This window comes from Ochotona princeps, chromosome 3 (genome assembly GCF_030435755.1).
Source record: "Ochotona princeps isolate mOchPri1 chromosome 3, mOchPri1.hap1, whole genome shotgun sequence".
Taxonomy (NCBI): domain Eukaryota; kingdom Metazoa; phylum Chordata; class Mammalia; order Lagomorpha; family Ochotonidae; genus Ochotona; species Ochotona princeps.
Window position 1 is genome coordinate 109,068,683 of NC_080834.1, and position 17,364 is coordinate 109,086,046.

Below are 17,364 nucleotides of genomic sequence, written 5' to 3' on the forward strand. Positions count from 1 at the left end.
TACTCTACCAAAAATAAGGAGGAAAAAATAAAAGAAGAAATTGGCAGTTCATATAAAAATATCTAACAGACCAGCACTCTGGGGCAGTGGGTTTAGCTGTTGCCTTCAGTGCCAGCATTAGATGTGAGTGCTTATTTGAGTCAACTGGACTTCCAATCCAGCTTCCTGCTAATGCTCCCAAGAAGACAGCTGAAAATAGCACAACTCTTTAGGTCCCAGGATCCACGTGAGAGACTTGAATAGAGTTCCAGGCCCTTGACTTCGACCTGACCCAGTCCCTGCCATTGAACCAGAGGATGGAAGATTCCTCTGTGTGTATTTGTGTGTGTGTATTTGTGTGTGTGTGTGTGTGTGTGTGTGTGTGTGACTCTGCCTTTCAAAAAAAAAGTATGTTTTTAAAATTATATAAAATAGGGCCCAGCATGGTAGCCTAACGGCTAGGGTCCTCCCCTTGCATGCACTGGGATCCCATACGGGCACCGGTTCTAGTCCTGGAGGCCCCACTTCTCATCCAGTTCCCTTATTGTGGCCTGGGAAAGTAGTCAAGTACAGCCCAAAGCCTTGGGACCCTGCGTCCACATGAGAGACCCAGAAGAAGCTCCTGGCTCCTGAATTCGGATCGGCTCAGTTCTCACTGTTGCCCACTTGGGGAGTGAATCAGCAGACAGAGATCTTCCTCTCTGTCTCTCCTCCTGTCTGTATATTTGACTTTCCACTAAAAATAAATAAAATTTTTTAAAATTATATACTGAATACTGAATTAGCAACCAAACGGGTTGAAATGTAAGGCTGCTGAGCTACTTGGGCTATGAAAATGAAAAGGATTGTGAAGAATGATTGCAAAATGAACCTTGCCCTCACCCATCACCATGCCCTGGCGGGATGAGATTTAGGAACTTATTGCCTAAATTAGAGTCCAGGAAAATAGGCGTTTCTGCACAACCACCTGGGGGATCTGCTCCAAGGCTCTCCAGATCACCCCTGGGCCTACTCCATCAGAATCTCCGAGACAAGCCCCAGGGCTGTGCCAGCTCCCCAGAGGCCCCTGGGACAGTCCCAGGTGTGAGACACAAGCTGGATGAGAGGCTCCTAAACTTTGCTGTTTTGGAATCATCTGGTCTCCCAACACCCTAAAATCAGAGTATCTGATGTTAGGATTCAAGCATTGGTGGTTCATAACACTCTCTGGCTACACAGGTTACCATGTTTGAGAACCAGTATTGTCTCCTCATTGCCTTGTAACTTTACACAGAGAATAATGGGCTCTATTTCAAAAGAATTAGAAGATATCTTCCCTTCTTGTTCATTTAAGCAAACATTTTCATTTAAGTTTATATGGTCTGCCTTTTTCCTGTGTTCAATACATCTCTCCAAGAACACAGACAAAGTAATAGATACCAGATCCATTCATACAACAGTCACTGTAAGTATGGTGGGGGCAGGGGAGGGGAGCACATGTGTGTATGTGCCAGGCACCATGTGAACAGCTGGAAAAGCAGAGATGAAAAACAGTCCCACAAGGCCCATAGTCAAACATCAATATGAAAAGTGCTAGTAGTCAGCGTGCCTAGAAGATTCTAGAGACACAGCCAGGAACTACAGGTGACATTGCAAGGCTGGGACGGATGGTCACTGCAGAAGCTTCTCAGAGTAGCTGCTTACTCTGACTACAGAAGGACAGAGTTCAGCTCCGAGAAGGAAGAGCTGGCTGAGTGGTACCAACTGCAAGCGTGTAGTCACGTCTGAGCTGCCAGGAGCAGTAGCTGGATGAGGACACACCTCAAAGTGCCCCTGCCCTAACACTGTGGCAGGCCTTGCCTGCAGTCCCTGGGAGAAGCCATTATCCCGGTCTAACGATTCTCAATCCCAGCCCAGGTTAGAATCATTTGAGATTTTCAAAATATTTATGAATTTTTCTTGTTCATGTATTTATTTGAAAAGTAGAACAACAGAGAGAGAGGCGGGGCGGAGAAAGAAAGGAAGAAAGATCTTCCATCTGTGGGTTCACCCCTCAAACGGCCACAGTGGACAGGATTGGGCCCTAAAACTCCATCTCCATCTCTTACACAGGTCGAAGGAGTTCCATACTTGAGTCATCTTCCTGCTGCGCATTACTGAGAGCTGGATAGCAGGTGCAGCAGCTGGTACTTGAGCCTGGGCTTCGATACAAGATGCTAGTTCTGAAAGCAGCATGTGTCACAATATTGGTCCCACTTGGGCAATTTTGTGCCATAACATCTCCAGAAAAATCTGACTTCAGGAGACTCCTGCCTCCCTATCTTACAAACATCCTGTGTGCTTCCAGGAGGCAGGCCTTGGCCACCAAGGACGTGAAATCTCCTAGTAGGGCTGCCCCACCCTGTTCCCTTTCCTTCCTGCTCAGGCACGCAGTCACTTCATTGCCTTTTGAGGAAAGACATCAGAGTCCCCAGGCTGGCCACTCACCTGGCGGAGAAAGGGCTGAGTGATCCCTGGCCACTCCCAGGCACTCCAGCTGCCTCTCCAGTATTCCCACATGCCTGACAACATTTCCACAAGCACAGGCACACGTGTGCCCTCTCGCTGGGAGGGGAGAGGATGAGTGTTTGCTGGCAGAGGGGGAGGGGGAGTCAGAGACATACAGATCCTCCCTGTCACATCCCCCACGAATATATGGAGATACTTGCTAAAACCCTAGTTTCATAAATTCTACCACAGCACATAAATGAATTCTCCCCCCTACATGCAATGAAGCAAGGAATGCCAACAGTGAGCCTGCCTGGCTAGACACTGGGCAGGTGGTTAAAGGCGCTCCCCCGCCATGTGAGCCCCAGCCCCTGGAGACAGCCGACTTGTGATTCAAAGCACTGCTGGAGCAGAACAAACTGCTACATGCCATAAATCTTTGGGGGCATCTGCAAATAGCTGAAACCAGAAATGCTAAATCCATGAATGCCAAGGGTGCATTCATATATCAAAAGGAACATTTGTACAGAAAACACAAGGCCAAACGAGAAATGTGCACTCGCATTTACGTGTCAACAGCACAGATCACATTCTATCCACTGAATTTCCGCACCAATGTCTTCACAGTCCCCCTCCATGTTTTTTAATGTCAGTTCTGGGTATAATAAACAGAAGTTTTTGCATCACAAGCAGGACATGTGTTTGAAGGAAACATTGTAGGTTTCTTTGTTTTGGTTTATTTGGCTTGGTTTGGGGGTTTTTTGTTTGTGTGTTTTTGTCTGAGTGGCAAAAGTGTTTATAAAGAAATACCAACTTGGCCTCAGAGGACAGACAGGCAAGGTGACAGGAGAAGCAAGGCCAGCCCCAAGGCCCTGCACAGGAGCAAGGCTCAGCTCGCGCAGCACTGAGACCCCAGTAGGTTGCATCAGCCCAGGATTCCCACCTCTGGAGGCCCCGGCCCTACATAGTGTCCAGGCAGCCGTCCAGCCGAGGGTCTGTAGGCACAGGTAGCAGAAGTCTTGACAAGTCCTCCTGGGGCCTCCTGAGACAGCCGACAGTTACACAAACATCAAAGAGACGCAGATGCACCTCCCCCTGCCCCACGCGGGGTGGAGGAGAAGGAAAAGGTCTGAAGGGGGATTTCAATGTGAATTTGCTGAAGTATAGACATGAACTGGCTGAGAAAGTTCTGAATCGGATCGAGATTACTTGGAAATGACTAAATTCAAAACTTTCTGCTGGGTGAGAAGTTATACTTTCTATGAGAAAATTAAAGAAGAAAAGAAGGCAGTTTTTGCACAGCTGAGTGTACCACACAAAAGCCAAAGTCTTTGCTCCGGATCTCCTTTCCTATTCTCTCCTTCTGCAGGGGGGCAGACTCCCTCCTCTCTGGGAGGCCGAGGTTAGAACACTGGATGCACCCTGAGGTCCTCCTCAGAACCACTGCGGCTCTACCGGTCAGCTGCAGGCCGTCAGCAAAGGCAGGTGTGTCTGATCCTTCCGCCACTGTATTCTTCAGTTACTATTTTCTTTGTGTTCCACTCCTTAGGGCCTTAAAATTCAGAATTAGGAGCCAAGTAGAAGTCTGGGAGGCCAAGAACAGCCACACCAGATTCTCCTCCACGCAAATAGCTCCTTATAAATACTTTTCCTTAACAGGGACACTTTATAATTAGAATACCCAGGATTGGCTTTGGTTCAGGAGAATGAGCACATACTCTGCACTGGGAGTAAAGTAGAAACTTGATCAGCCTTTCCGGAAAGTGGTTGGATTCTGTCGGCAAAAGGTTTTCCATGTGCGTGCCTTCTGCTGTGGTTTGAAGAGTTCATCCCCCAAAGGCTTCCAGGCAGAAGTCTGGTCCCCAAAGTCATAGTATTGGAAGGCGCGGAGACCTGTAGTAATTCTTACTGAAATGAAATAACAAAATCTGAGTACTTTACAAAGAAAAGAAGCATGTTTAGCTCACATCTTTGTAAACTCGAGATTCCAACAGCGTCGTGTGGCTCTGGTGAAGGCCCATGCCTACAGTACATGCCAAATAGTATCATGCCACAAGCATGTATGAGAGGGAGAAATCATTTAGCAAGACAGGAAGCCAGACTGTTGAGGAGCTGGTACTTTCACAGAAACTAATCCCATGAGACCAGCATCAGATCCTAAGGGCAGCTCCTCAGTGACCTCATGACCGCCTCCTAGGCTCCACCTTTTAAAGGTTTGCTATGATTTTGATGGGTTTAACTGTCTCCCGAGGTCCAGGAACTTAAGACTTAGTCCCCAAAGCCTAAAGTTAATGGTTTAGGTTAGTGTGTTAAGGGTGGAACTCCAGCCTAATTACAGTTTCCAAAGGTGAGGCCTTTGGGAAGGGATTACACTGGATTAAGTCGCTGGAGTAGAGCTCCGTGATTGAATCGTGGTAGCCTTACAAGAAGAGATCACACATCCATAAAATGAGCATGCTCAGATTCTCTCCTTTCTGAGTCACAGTAACCCTTCCCCTAAATATGTCTCACCATTCATCACCCTCATCAGGAAGTAGACCCATGTGCTCTCCAATCTTGGACTGTGAACATCCAAAACCCTGAATTTAAATAGCCTCTTTCCTTCATAAGTAACTTGTCTTAGGCAGTTGGCTGAAGTAACAAAAAGGTGGCTAAGATCAGGTCCCACTTCCTGTAAACATCATCACACTGAGATCCCACCTTCCAAAACATGAACTGTTGATGACATAAGCAGACCGTATGTAAACTGTAACAGGATCTTTCAGAGGTGAGTCTCGTGGAGGTGATTAAGTGCTGACCCACTTCGTGAAAGGATTCACACTGGTCTTACAGGAGTGGGTTCGGTTCCTTGACAACAGTTATTACCAAAGAGTACGTGGGCCTGACCCCTTACTCTCTTGCTTCCTCTCATCACGTGCCTCCACCATGTGATGTGACTACCATCTCACAAAGTTATCATGGGGTAAAACGTCCTCAGGCACGCAAGCCCTCAGCCCTACGCCCAGCAAAGTGTGAGCGTGTGATGGCGACTGCTGCTGCTCTGGAATCACGTTATTTCCCACACATCTAAAAGACGATGGTGCAAAGACAGTCATAACAACCATTGTTTGCAAAATGGGAAAAGTCAGATGCAACCAAAGTATCTTATAAAGGATTTGTTAAACCAATTATGGCGCGTTATATAATGACTTGTAAGTTGCCTTTAAACACGATGTGATGAAGATGTACCAATTGCTATAGAAAACTGTCCATATTTTTTATTAGCTGGAAGCAGCAAGCTTACGCACTGGCATAGACAACTTGATCCATTGTTTGCTTTTCTGTGCATCCGTAGAATGATCGGCTCTGAGATAAGCAGATGTCTGCCTCTAAGTGAGATAGATTTTTAACCTCTGTTATCTTTGGCTTTTTTGTTACACATCCCATTTATAATAAGCAAAAATAATTTTTCATGAAAATGTCATTTTAAAGTGTAGATCCTCCTTGGGAAATCATAGGTAAGCTTTATCAGGTAATTATTATCAAACATAGAGACTGTCTGTCATAGAAGAAGTCTAATTTAATAATATAGAGTGTGTGCAAGGAATAGGAAATCACTCCCGGAATGCTGCAGCACTCACAGGCAGACTCCACAGGTAGAAGCTAAGTGCAACGAGAAACACAAAAGCACTTCAAAAAGTGTATGAAAATGATGGAATTATGGAATTCAAAGATGTGCTCATTTTAATGACAAAAGTTTGCATGATACACATTTCCATGAAATACTGAAAGTCTCTTATACAATTTTTTAAATATTTTATTTATTTTTATTGAAAAGCCAGTTACACAGAAAGAGATACAAAGAGAAAGATCTATTTGCTGGTTCACATCCCAGGTGGCCACAATGACTGGAGCTGAGCCGGTCCAAAGCCAGGAGCCAAGAGCTTCTTCCAGGTTGTCTGTGAGAGTGTAGGGTCCAAAGGCTTTGGGCTGTCCTCTACTGCTTTCTCGGGCCACAGGCAGGGTAGCTGGATGGGAAATAGAGCAGCTGGGATACAAACCAGCACATTTGGGATCCCAGTGGTTACAAGGTGAGGATTTAGCCACTAGGCTATCATGTCGGGCCCAGTCCCTTATAAATTATTTGCACTTAGTCCCCCTGCCAGGATGGTATTAATTACCAAGGGGGAAAAGAGTCTATTTTCAATGTAGACAGCAATATCACAAACCTTCTGATGGGACGGCAATACAAGAAGTGTCGCTTCCATAACCCATGGATTCGCAGTCACCACACCTGTGTTGCCACCCTGTATGTGTCTTGGGAGCTGCTGATAGGTGACAAGGCACACACCAGGAAAATGATTGCCTGGCGGAAGACAACCCGCCCTATATTCAACCGGGGACAGGCTCTTACGCATGCAGGGATCTGGAAGCAGGTGCCAGAAAGTGAAAACAGACAAAAAATGACAGCAACTACTGTACTTCAGGAGCAAGGAGGCTTGCTGCACAGGCCTGAAGGGCTGCGCTGGAAGCTGCCTATTTACCACAAGATTTCTATTCCTGCTTCCTTCTCATTGTACTTTTAATATACCATGCTGCAACCTCAGAGACATTTTCGAAGAAGAAGAAAGACATTGTGTAATATATCTAGTGAAAGTTTTAAAAGCAAGCACGATGAGAGCGCACTGAATATGGAATGATTCTTGGAAAGCTGGAGCAACAGGCACCCATTTGATAATGAGAGAAGTGTGATGTCATATAGCAGGTAGCAGCCGTGTGCACACCCAGCTATGAACAGGAATGTATGTAAACTGAAGGAGACTTCCACAAAATTGCAGACATCTGTCCAAACGTCCTTGAACTTTGAGGAAAAGAAAGTAGAAATTTTACTTTTTTTATGGTTACTCATGAACTTTCTTAAACATTTTTAGATATAATTAGATTCAAAGGAGCTGAGCCCAAATCGTGCTTTTTTCATATCCTTTGATAGCTCCGTGCTGCTGGGAGGCTCCTGCAATCTCTCAGGCCTTGCCTTGCTCATCTGTGAAAAGAGGGGGTTGAATTTTATTAGATTTCTGTGAATTCCAAAGTGCAATGAGTTTTATGATGACCTGGGGGGGAACTAATATGTTCTCCTACCAAACACGTCTTGTGTTTCACATTGAGAAAAATGCCCTGAATCAGAGCTGCCTATACAGAAATTTTCACCTTCAATTTAGAAATGTTTACTATGTGATTCCTTATTTTATCAACTTTTTTGGAACTATGAGAAGGCCATTGGATTTCTCTGAGCTTTAATCTATTACATCCATAAGACCCCATTTTTAAAATATCTGTATCAATCTTGATGTCTTCTGGATGGAAGAATAAACTCGTTGTGAGCAGGAATGTCAATAACGGGGGTTGGCATATAACAGCAGGTGGCATATAAGAGTGCTGTATTCCTACCACCCCCTGAGAATGGACTGAGGTGGCTAGAATCCTGCTAGTCATTCCTCAGCTGCAGGGATTTCCCTGTCTCTTTGGTTGTCACTGAAGCACTGATGCTTTGGTATTTTTGTTTTCTTCTCTCTAGAATCATGCTGGTCTTACCTGCATGGCCTGTGGCCCTTGCATGCACAATGCTCTTATTCTATGGCTTAGCTGCCCAGCACAGCCCTGAGCAGGGTGGCAACCAAAACTCTGGAAGTTTTCTATTGAAGATTCTCAAAAGTTCCAACGGATGTAAAAATTTCAAATAAAAACACTCTTAAGAAAGGCAATTTAGGGAGCAGCTATTTCTTTAATTTCATTGAAAAGTGATCACCCAGCTTTGCCTAGAAATGCCCTGTGGCTTTGTGAAATACACTCAAACTCTCCAAATGATGATTGCGTAGTGTTAGCCTTGAGCCGACGCCTTAAAAGGGAGAGGATTCTCAACATCAACTTTATGTCACATTGTTGCTTTTCTTTTCTGAAGCAGCTATCTATTTTGAGAATGTATTTCCTGTATTGTCTTTTTCTCTGTGATAAAATGGGGGTGGGAAAAAATAATCACACTTGAATGCAGTATCTTATTTCCTAGAGGCAGCTGGTTGCCAGTTAAGCAGGAATACTGTGAAATAGCAGGTGCATATTTACCCACAAACAACAGGGAACTGAAGAGACAGAGAAGGCCCCAGGACAGAAGTTGTTACTGTCAATAAAAAATGATTATCAACATGGGTTATCTTCACACAGTTGTTTTTCTCTCCATACTGGGCTGGGGAGTCCTGATATATTCTTCTCCAGCTCTTCCTGCATCTACACTGGGATTCACATCTCTGCTGATACGTGCATTTGTTTTGCATGCTCAGGAATCGCTTGTGGTTTGGAACATCTGTGATGTTCACATCCTTTGTTGACCCAAGACTAGCCTCTCTGAGCCTTCTCCGTTTCACACTCCAGGCAGTTTGTCACTTCTTTCCCATACTTCTGTCACTTGCTGCTGCCTTCTGTTAGAGCAGTCATCTTAGCATGTGGGCATTATTTGTTTATTTCTGTCTCCCTGACTGTCAGCACTTCAAGAATAGAGAAATGACAAAAGGAGGGTCATCCAAAAAATGCTTATCGAATGACTAAGTCAATGCGGGAATGAATAAATGAGTGATAGGACAACTGCAATCCCGTCACCAATAACAGTGCCTGTATGAGCCACTTGTTCATGAACATGCCCCACCACCCCCAAACTTGTGCTATGACTGTCACTCTGGTTGAGCAAAGTCAAAAGGCTGTTTCCACCCACATTCTACACGGAGGCTTCACTTGTAAGTCATAGCGGTATGTTTGGGGGCAGTTGGTTGGCCCAGAAGTTCTGGTATCTGCATCCTACATCAGAGGGTCTGGGTTTGGTTCCTGGTTGCAACTGCTGCTTTCAGCAGCCTGCTAATGCAGATCCTGAGTGGCGGTGGGGATGGCTCAGGTGCCACCCACCTGGGAGTCCATGCTGCATTCCTGCTTCCTCTGCAGGCATGCAGGGAATAAAAATCAGCAGATGGAAGATCTCTATGTATCTGCCTTTCAAACATAAATAAATAAAAAACAAATAGTATTTTGGGGATCAGTGTTGAAGCACAGTGGATTTAGCCACTACATGCAGTGCTGGCATGCCATGTGATCTCTGGCTGCTCCAATTTCAATCCTTGCTAATGCTCCTGGGAAGGCAGTGGAAGATAGCCTAAGGGTCTTGGATCTTGCCACCCAGTTGGGAGATCCAGATGGGGCTCCATGTTCCATCTCCAATAGGACCCAGCCCTGGTCACTTCAGCCTCTGCTCACTTTCTTTCTCTCCCTGCTTCTCTATGTGACTCTGCCTTTCAACTAAGTAAATCTTCCAAAGTATTTTTTAAGAAAAATTTTATCTTTTTTCAGAGCAGCAAGGTATGGAATTTCCCAAACATCCCCTGCCCTTGTATGGCCTCCCCCCGTACGTATTGTCCAGCTTAAAGTAGTACCTTTATGAATTATTGGTGAACATACTTGGGTATAATGTTATTATCTTGCAAAGAAAATAGCTAGCGTTAGGGTTCATTCTTGGTGCATTTAATGAGTTTGTACAGCTGTAAGATGACATCCATTGAGCACCACAGTACTACTCAGAGCAGTTTCACTGTCTTAAGAATTCTATGTGCCAAGCAGGGGGGGACCCCAGAGTGGAGCAGGCAGACAGGATGAGGCTTGTATCCCAACCCTGAAGACTCCCAGATCCTCACCAAGGACAATCAGTACGAGCAGTGAAGACTACATCCCTACTGCCAAGGAGACCACGGGGAACTGGAGTGCCTTCGGAGGCCGAGAACTCTGAGGTCACCCACCCCCATTTGGATCTACCACATGGGTTGGAAGAAGCCCAAATCCTGCCTTGCAGGATTGGAATGACAACCAGGAGCACTGAGCGGTCCGCAGAAACAGAAGAACAATAAACTTCCTTCACAACTAGGGAGAGGAGCTTTCTCTGGTGCTTATCTGGTTCTTACTTTGGGTCCCCACCCTCTCTCGTAATAACCATCAGGAGCGCTCCAGAAACCCCTCAAAACAAACAAACAAACAAACAAAACTAGAATAGATAGACAGAGAACAACAAGGAAAGCTTAGAAACAGACAGGAAATGGTCAGCGGGGATGCACTTATAACTCACTGGGTGGGACACAAAGATTAGTTACTCCTCACTGGGGTATTGAAGATTTCTCTGCACACCCCTCCTAAAACTGTTCACCTAAACTGTTGACATATGTCTTGTTAGAGTTATAGAGTTAGACTACCAGAAAAACAGCCAGGTTCAGCAAAATCATGCTTCAACGCTATAAACTGCTAAATACTAAAATTAAAATAGGCATGAGACAGCTGAATAGTAATCTATAGCCATTTTAAGGTGTATAGAACCTGGTTGTATATAAACCAATAATTGAAATGTCAATGAAGAAGTCACAGGATGGTTCAGAACTTACATTCTTTTTTTTTTCTCCTCTTTTAACATATTGGTTATTCAATACCATGTCAACTAATTCCATAACGTTATAAATTGTTGCTGATGTTATGTCAGGGCTTTTAATTGATCGGGATGATACTCTGCCGGCTCTACCTTCAGACCAGAGATGGTCTCCCCAAGAAGCCGTTGAACTTGTCTGGACAATAAGATGCTGGACTCTGTGCTTGGTAGATGCTTGCAATGAAAGAATCTCAACTGAATTTGAACTGTGGTAATGCAACAAGGTGGAGGAATCCACCGTGGGGGGAGGGCTTGGGGAGGGGTGAAGGGGAATCCCAGTGCCTATAAAACTGTGTCACAAAATGCAATGCAATCAATTAAAGAAAAAAAAAGAATTCTATGTGCCTAACTCTCCACCCCCTTGCTTAACCCCTGGCAACTCCATGCTGTTCTACTATCACCACAGTTTTGCCTTTCCCAAATGTCATATAGAATGTAGCATTTTCAGGTCTCTCTCACTCACTAATGTACAATCACATCTCTCGTGTTGTTCATGATTTGATAACTCAACTTCTTTAAAGGCTGAAATATTGCATTATCTGCACATATTACAGTTTATTTATCCACTCATCTATTGAAGGACATCTTTGTTGCTTCCAAGTTTTGGCAACTATGAGTAATCTGCTATAAATATATGTATCACATTTTCATGTGATCATAAATTTTCAACTTCTGTGGGTGCATACCAAGTAACATGATTGGATCATCTGATAAGGCTGTGTTTCATTTTGGAAGAAACTGCCAAACTGTCTCTCGAGGTGGCTGTACTATTTTGCATCCTCATCAGTAATGAGCGAAAGTGTCTCTTGTTGATGTTGCCTGGGTGGTGCTGCTAGCTGGTTAGCTCTGAGTAATACAGTTATTATACAAGGCAATGTAATTGGTGCAGAGTGGGAAGAAAGGAGTTCCATCAGGGAGGTTTTGTAGTCTTATCAGCATTTAACCTAATTGCTTAGCATTGGCTCTTCCCTGGGTGGTCTCTGCAAAGGCATTCCTGGGGTAGTGACAGCAGGTTAGTCACATGCGATGCAAGTGAGGCCGTAAATTGCGGTTCGATTCCATAAGCAGACGATAGGGTTGTTTCCTTAGAGCTGCTCTGGCACACTCATGGTAGCTCCTGCTCAGTGTAAACAACTAATACCAAAACAGTGATTTTTGTAATAAAATTGTAGATGTATCTACAAACAAACAAAAAGAAAGTGTCTCTTGTTGCACTTCTCTGGCATTTGGTGCTATTATTGCATATGCTTGAACCTCAACATTTGCTGCCACAAAATAATTTTTTCTTCATTTTTTACAAGTTACTTGTAATGCAAAGAGGCGGGAGAGTGTGAGAAAGTGAAGGGTGTGCGCGAGAGAGCACTCATATTAGTTTATTCCCCAAATGCCCACAATGGCCAGTGCTGAGCAGGGGTGGAAGAGGAGCAGAGGATTCGATCTGGGTCTCTCACATAGGTGGCAAAAGCTCACCCACTTAAACCACCACCTGCTGCTTCCCAGGCTTTGTGTCAACAGGAAGCTGGAGTCAGAAATGAGGAGCTGGAGCTGAGACACAAACCCAGGCATTTCAATTCAGAACATAAATGTCTTAATCAAGGTTTTAAACCACTAGGCCAAATACTCCAAACTTACCTTTTAATTCCATTTTTAACAAACCTATATATTTATTTATTTATTTATTTATGTGAGAGTCAGAGAGAGAAAGACATAGAGAGGTAGACACAGAGAGAGAAATCTTCTATACATTAGTTCATTCCACTGATGGCCACAATGACCAGGGCTCAGTCATGCCAAAGCCAGGAACCAGGTGCTTCACCCCGGTCTCCCACATGGTTGGCAGGGGCCCAAGCCCTTGGGTCATCTTCCACTGTTGTTCTCAGTTCATCACAGGGAGCTGAATCAGAAGTGGAGTAGCTGAACCATGGTCGCGTGCTCTCATAGGATGCCTGTGTCATCAGCTAAGGTTTTACCCTCTACACCACAACAGGCCCTCCACAAAACTTTCGCAGTAACCTTGGATTCTAGATTTTAACTGTACTGATAGGCATCTAGTGGTATCTTATTTTAAGCTATCATTCCTGGATGACATCGAACACACAGTGTCTTTTCATATACTTGTTTGCCATCTCTATGTCTTCGATGAGTTGAAGGCTCTTCAGGTCTTCTGTATATGTTTTAACTGAGTTCATTATTTTACTGTTACTCAATTTTAGGGATTCTTTGTATGTTTTGGATGAAATATCTTTATCAGATATGTATTTCACAAATATTTTCTCCATTCGCAGCTTGCATTTTCTTTCTCTTGACAGTGTCTTTCACAGAATAGAAAAAGTTTAATTTGACCAGAACCAGTTGACTAATTTATTGTTGTTCAACAACGACAATAAATCCTGCATTTCTTGTCATATTTTTAAAAAATACATGCTTGGGCTGGCACTGTAGTGCAATGGGTTAAGCCACTATCTGCAATGTTGGAATCCCATATGTCACTAATTTGCTTCCTAGCAGCCCTACTTCTGATCTAGGTGCCTTCTAGCAACCTGGGAAACGCAGCAGTAGATGGCCCAGGAGGTTGGGTTCTTCCCACTTGCATGTCAGACCTGGAAGAGGCTCCTGGCTCCTGGCTTCTGCCCAGCTCAGTTCCTGCTATTGCAGTCATTTGGGGAGTGAACAGCAGAGGGAAGACCTCTCTTTCTCTCTCTGTTTTATCAATCTGTCCCTCTTTCTGTGTAACTCTGCCTCTCAAATAAACATTTTTTTTTTTGGAAAGTATTTGTTAAATTCAAGATAATCTAGATTTTATCCTGTGTTGTCTTCTAGAAATTGCATTTTGGCTTTGCATTTACCTTTTGGTCCTTGACCCATTTAGTTCCTCTTTGTGAAAGATGTAAGGTTTGTTTCTAGGTTCACACAAATGTATGCGCGTGCACACACACACACAGATTATCATGTGGCTGTGCAGTTTTTCCAATACTAGTTCTTTTAAAGCAGACTCACGTGTGGCTTCATGTTGCCAATGATTTTGAGAGATGGTCAGGGGCAGCCTGACTTTACCATGACATTTCTTCCAGGCTCTAGTCCCTTGAGAGCTTCCCTTGCCTCCTGCTTCTTGGCAGGTGCATCCTAGAGCAGGGTTAGCTTCAAGCCTCTGCCTGGGTTTAGAGGAGAGAAATGAAGGAGACGGCAGTTCCTTTTGTCTGCTGTCAGGTAAGAAAGAAAAACAGCAGATGTCACCAACACAAAGCAACCCTGTCGTGGGTCCCTTGACATTCTTAGCTTCCACTATTTGTGTTGAAAACTCCTCTGAACTTGAGTGTCCCATAATTGTTTCTGATACAAGTTTCAGGAGTTTTTATGAAACTTGATTTTTGGTTTTAAAGAAAGTCATCTTTGTGCTTAATGAAATAGCACACTTAACTCAAAAATAAATGCTTGTCTCATTTGTGTTGGGCCCTGAAGACCACCAAGGGAGCGGGAGCAAATGGCATCTCAGAATGAATCATCATGTGGATTTTCTCACAAGGTAGTCTTCTCTGTGACCTGGCTTGTTTGACCTGCCTGGCTGTTCCCATACAAGGCACTCCTCAAGAACAGAGGACACAGAAAGGAGCTCACCTTGACTCAGCATTCAAGGAGCCCTTTGTTTAGGACAGCAGGAGAGGCAGTCAGGGCGCTGCGGCTTTTACAAGGGAGGTCCCTGAAAGGCCAGAGCCACAGCTGTAAAGTACCACACGTCACCGAAAAAGCTAGCAACACTTTCCCCAGGGAAAACAAGGCTTGGACTGTGGAAGACGCATGCCTTGAGGAATGAGGAGAAATGGTGAGAAAGGATGGCCCCTCGACAGAGCAAGAAAGCAAGGACTTTTGTTTTCATTTTATTCAAGTTAGGATATTGACAAGTAGGCAGGGACGGGGAGAAATCCTTGACCAGACAACCAGCTGAAGTTACCTCAAAGCCCATATCATCTATCTCATTTCTTTTGTCCCGGTTATTTAAGTTCCTCTTCAGAGTACCAGGGTTCCATACCCAGCTTGACTCCTGACTCCAGCTGTCTGCAAATTCAGACCCTGGAGGGCAGCAGTGATGGCTCCTGTCACCCCTGTATGGGAGGCTGCCATTGGATTCCTGGCTGCTAGCTTCCACACAAAGGAGATATTGTGGGCATTCAGGGTGTGAGCTGATCGATGGGAGATCTCTGTCTCTTAGTCTGCCCATCTCTATCTCTCTGCCTCTCATGCGAGTTAATATATATATTAAATATATAATATAAATATATAGTAAAGAAAATAAGTTTCTCCTGTTTTGGTCATATTGAGTTAGAACTTCTGTTCCTTTGTTACAGAAATTAGTCTAAATGATAATACAATTCTCTTGGAAGGAGAGACTCGAGCCAGACTGTTGAGGAATGTAAACAGTCTGGCAAAGGCATGTGGAGCCATTTTAGGTTTTTCAGCTGAGAGATGAAGTGATTAAAACTTGAGGCAATTAACCCGGCAGGTGGATGGAGGGTAATATTCAGGAGGAAAAGCAGTGCCTACAAGGGGGGTCCTCTCCTTCAGGTGACCTCCAAACATGACTTTCAGTGGTGAACAAATCCACTCTTCATCCTGATCCCACTGAGAATGTGCTCTCTAAAATAAAAGAGTTGCCCATCCCCATACTATATTAGCAAGCTTGCAATGATTGGAATGGGTAGCTCTGTTTGCTCTATTGTAATCAGACCTATATAGTCTTTAATACCCTATAAAAGGTAGGAAGCTATATATATGCTCGAAGTGACACTACCTATTCCTCCAGGCCTTTGCATGCACTAGGCATCCTGTCTAAACAACCTGTTTAGATTTCCCTGTTTTTAGGCACACCTCTAATTCCAGTGGCATTCATCAATAAATATTCAAAAAATCTTAGACAATAAATCATAAACAAATCTGACATCATGGAACTGCTTCATCCACTCATTGTTTTACCTTGAAAAACCTGGTGGCTGTCCTAGGCTGTGTTGACTCTAAATGGAGATGATGATTTACTCAGAGGGTAGTCAGGAAAGTGAAGCAAAGCCTGGAGATTTTACCTGGGATTGTAGCTGCTACTTATTTTTACTACTGAGTGGCTTCCCATGAGAGATTATGCCTCTGTGCTCTTAAAAGGCATGACGTCGGCTAACCAGTCTAGGTGGTGATTTTTTTTCTGTGTGTCCACCTACCTGGGTTCCACCTAGGAGGAACCTAGGAAGTGAATGTTCTGTATCTTCTTTTGAGAGGATGAGCAAAACATTACGAAGTAATAGACACTTTTGACTGGGCCAGCATCCCAGTTCATGTCAAGCTGTTCCAATTCCCATCCTACGCCCTGCCTGTGGCCTAGGAAAGTAGTGGAGGATGGCCCAAAGCCTTGGGCCCCTGCACCTGTGTGGGAGACCTGGAAGAAGCCCCTGGCTGCCACCTTTGGATCAGCTCAGCTCTGGCCATTGCAGCCATTTGGAGAGTCACCCAGTGAATGAAAGACTCTCTATTCCCCTCCCTCTCTCTTTCCCTAGCGTGCTCGCTCTCTCTCTCTCTCTCTCTCTCTCTCTCTCCTTCTCTAGCTGTAAAATCTGCCTTACCAATAAAAATCGGTAAAACTGTACTTAAAAGGATATTTTTCAAATATTTGAACCTCAAAAGACCTTGATTTTTAATTTATTTTTGACTCCCAGACATGACATGTGAAAAATAGATTCTGGAAATTTTAAAAAAAGAGAAAAGAAAAGAAAAGAAAAGAAAAGAAAAGAAAAGAAAAGAAAAGAAAAGAAAAGAAAAGAAAAGAAAAGAAAGGAAAAGAAAAAAGAAAACTGAACCCACTGTACAAGAACGGGGAAATTAAGGAGACTGACAATTCAAAAGAGAAGTATTGAGTCTTGGTCATGTCTGTGGATGTTCTCACTGGTATGTGCTGAACACTGAAATGCCACCTTTTCTTCCGCTTGCTTTAATCTTACTGCAAGATAACAAGCTGTAAAAGCAATATTTTCTTTCCAAATATGAAAAAAAATGTAGAACTATGATGTTCCTTACATGGACACTTTGCAATTTTTAAAAGACTTATTTATTTATTTGACAATCAAAGTGACAGAGTAACAGGGAGATACACACACAGAGCTATCTTCCAACTGCTGGATCACTCCCCACATGGCTGCAGCAGCCCAGCCTGGGCCAGCATGAATCCAGGAGTCAGGAGCTTCACTCTCGCTTGCCATGCGACTGGCTGGGGCTCAAACACTTGAACCATCTTCTGCTGCGTTCTCCAGACTATTAGCAGGTAGCTAGGTTGGAAGTGGAGCAGCTGGGACACAAACTAGCCCCCTAAAGGATGCTCGCATCACAGTACCAGCATGACACAGTACTGACCCCTGTGTCGACTCTTTGGGGAACTTTCTACAATAATACCAAAGTCT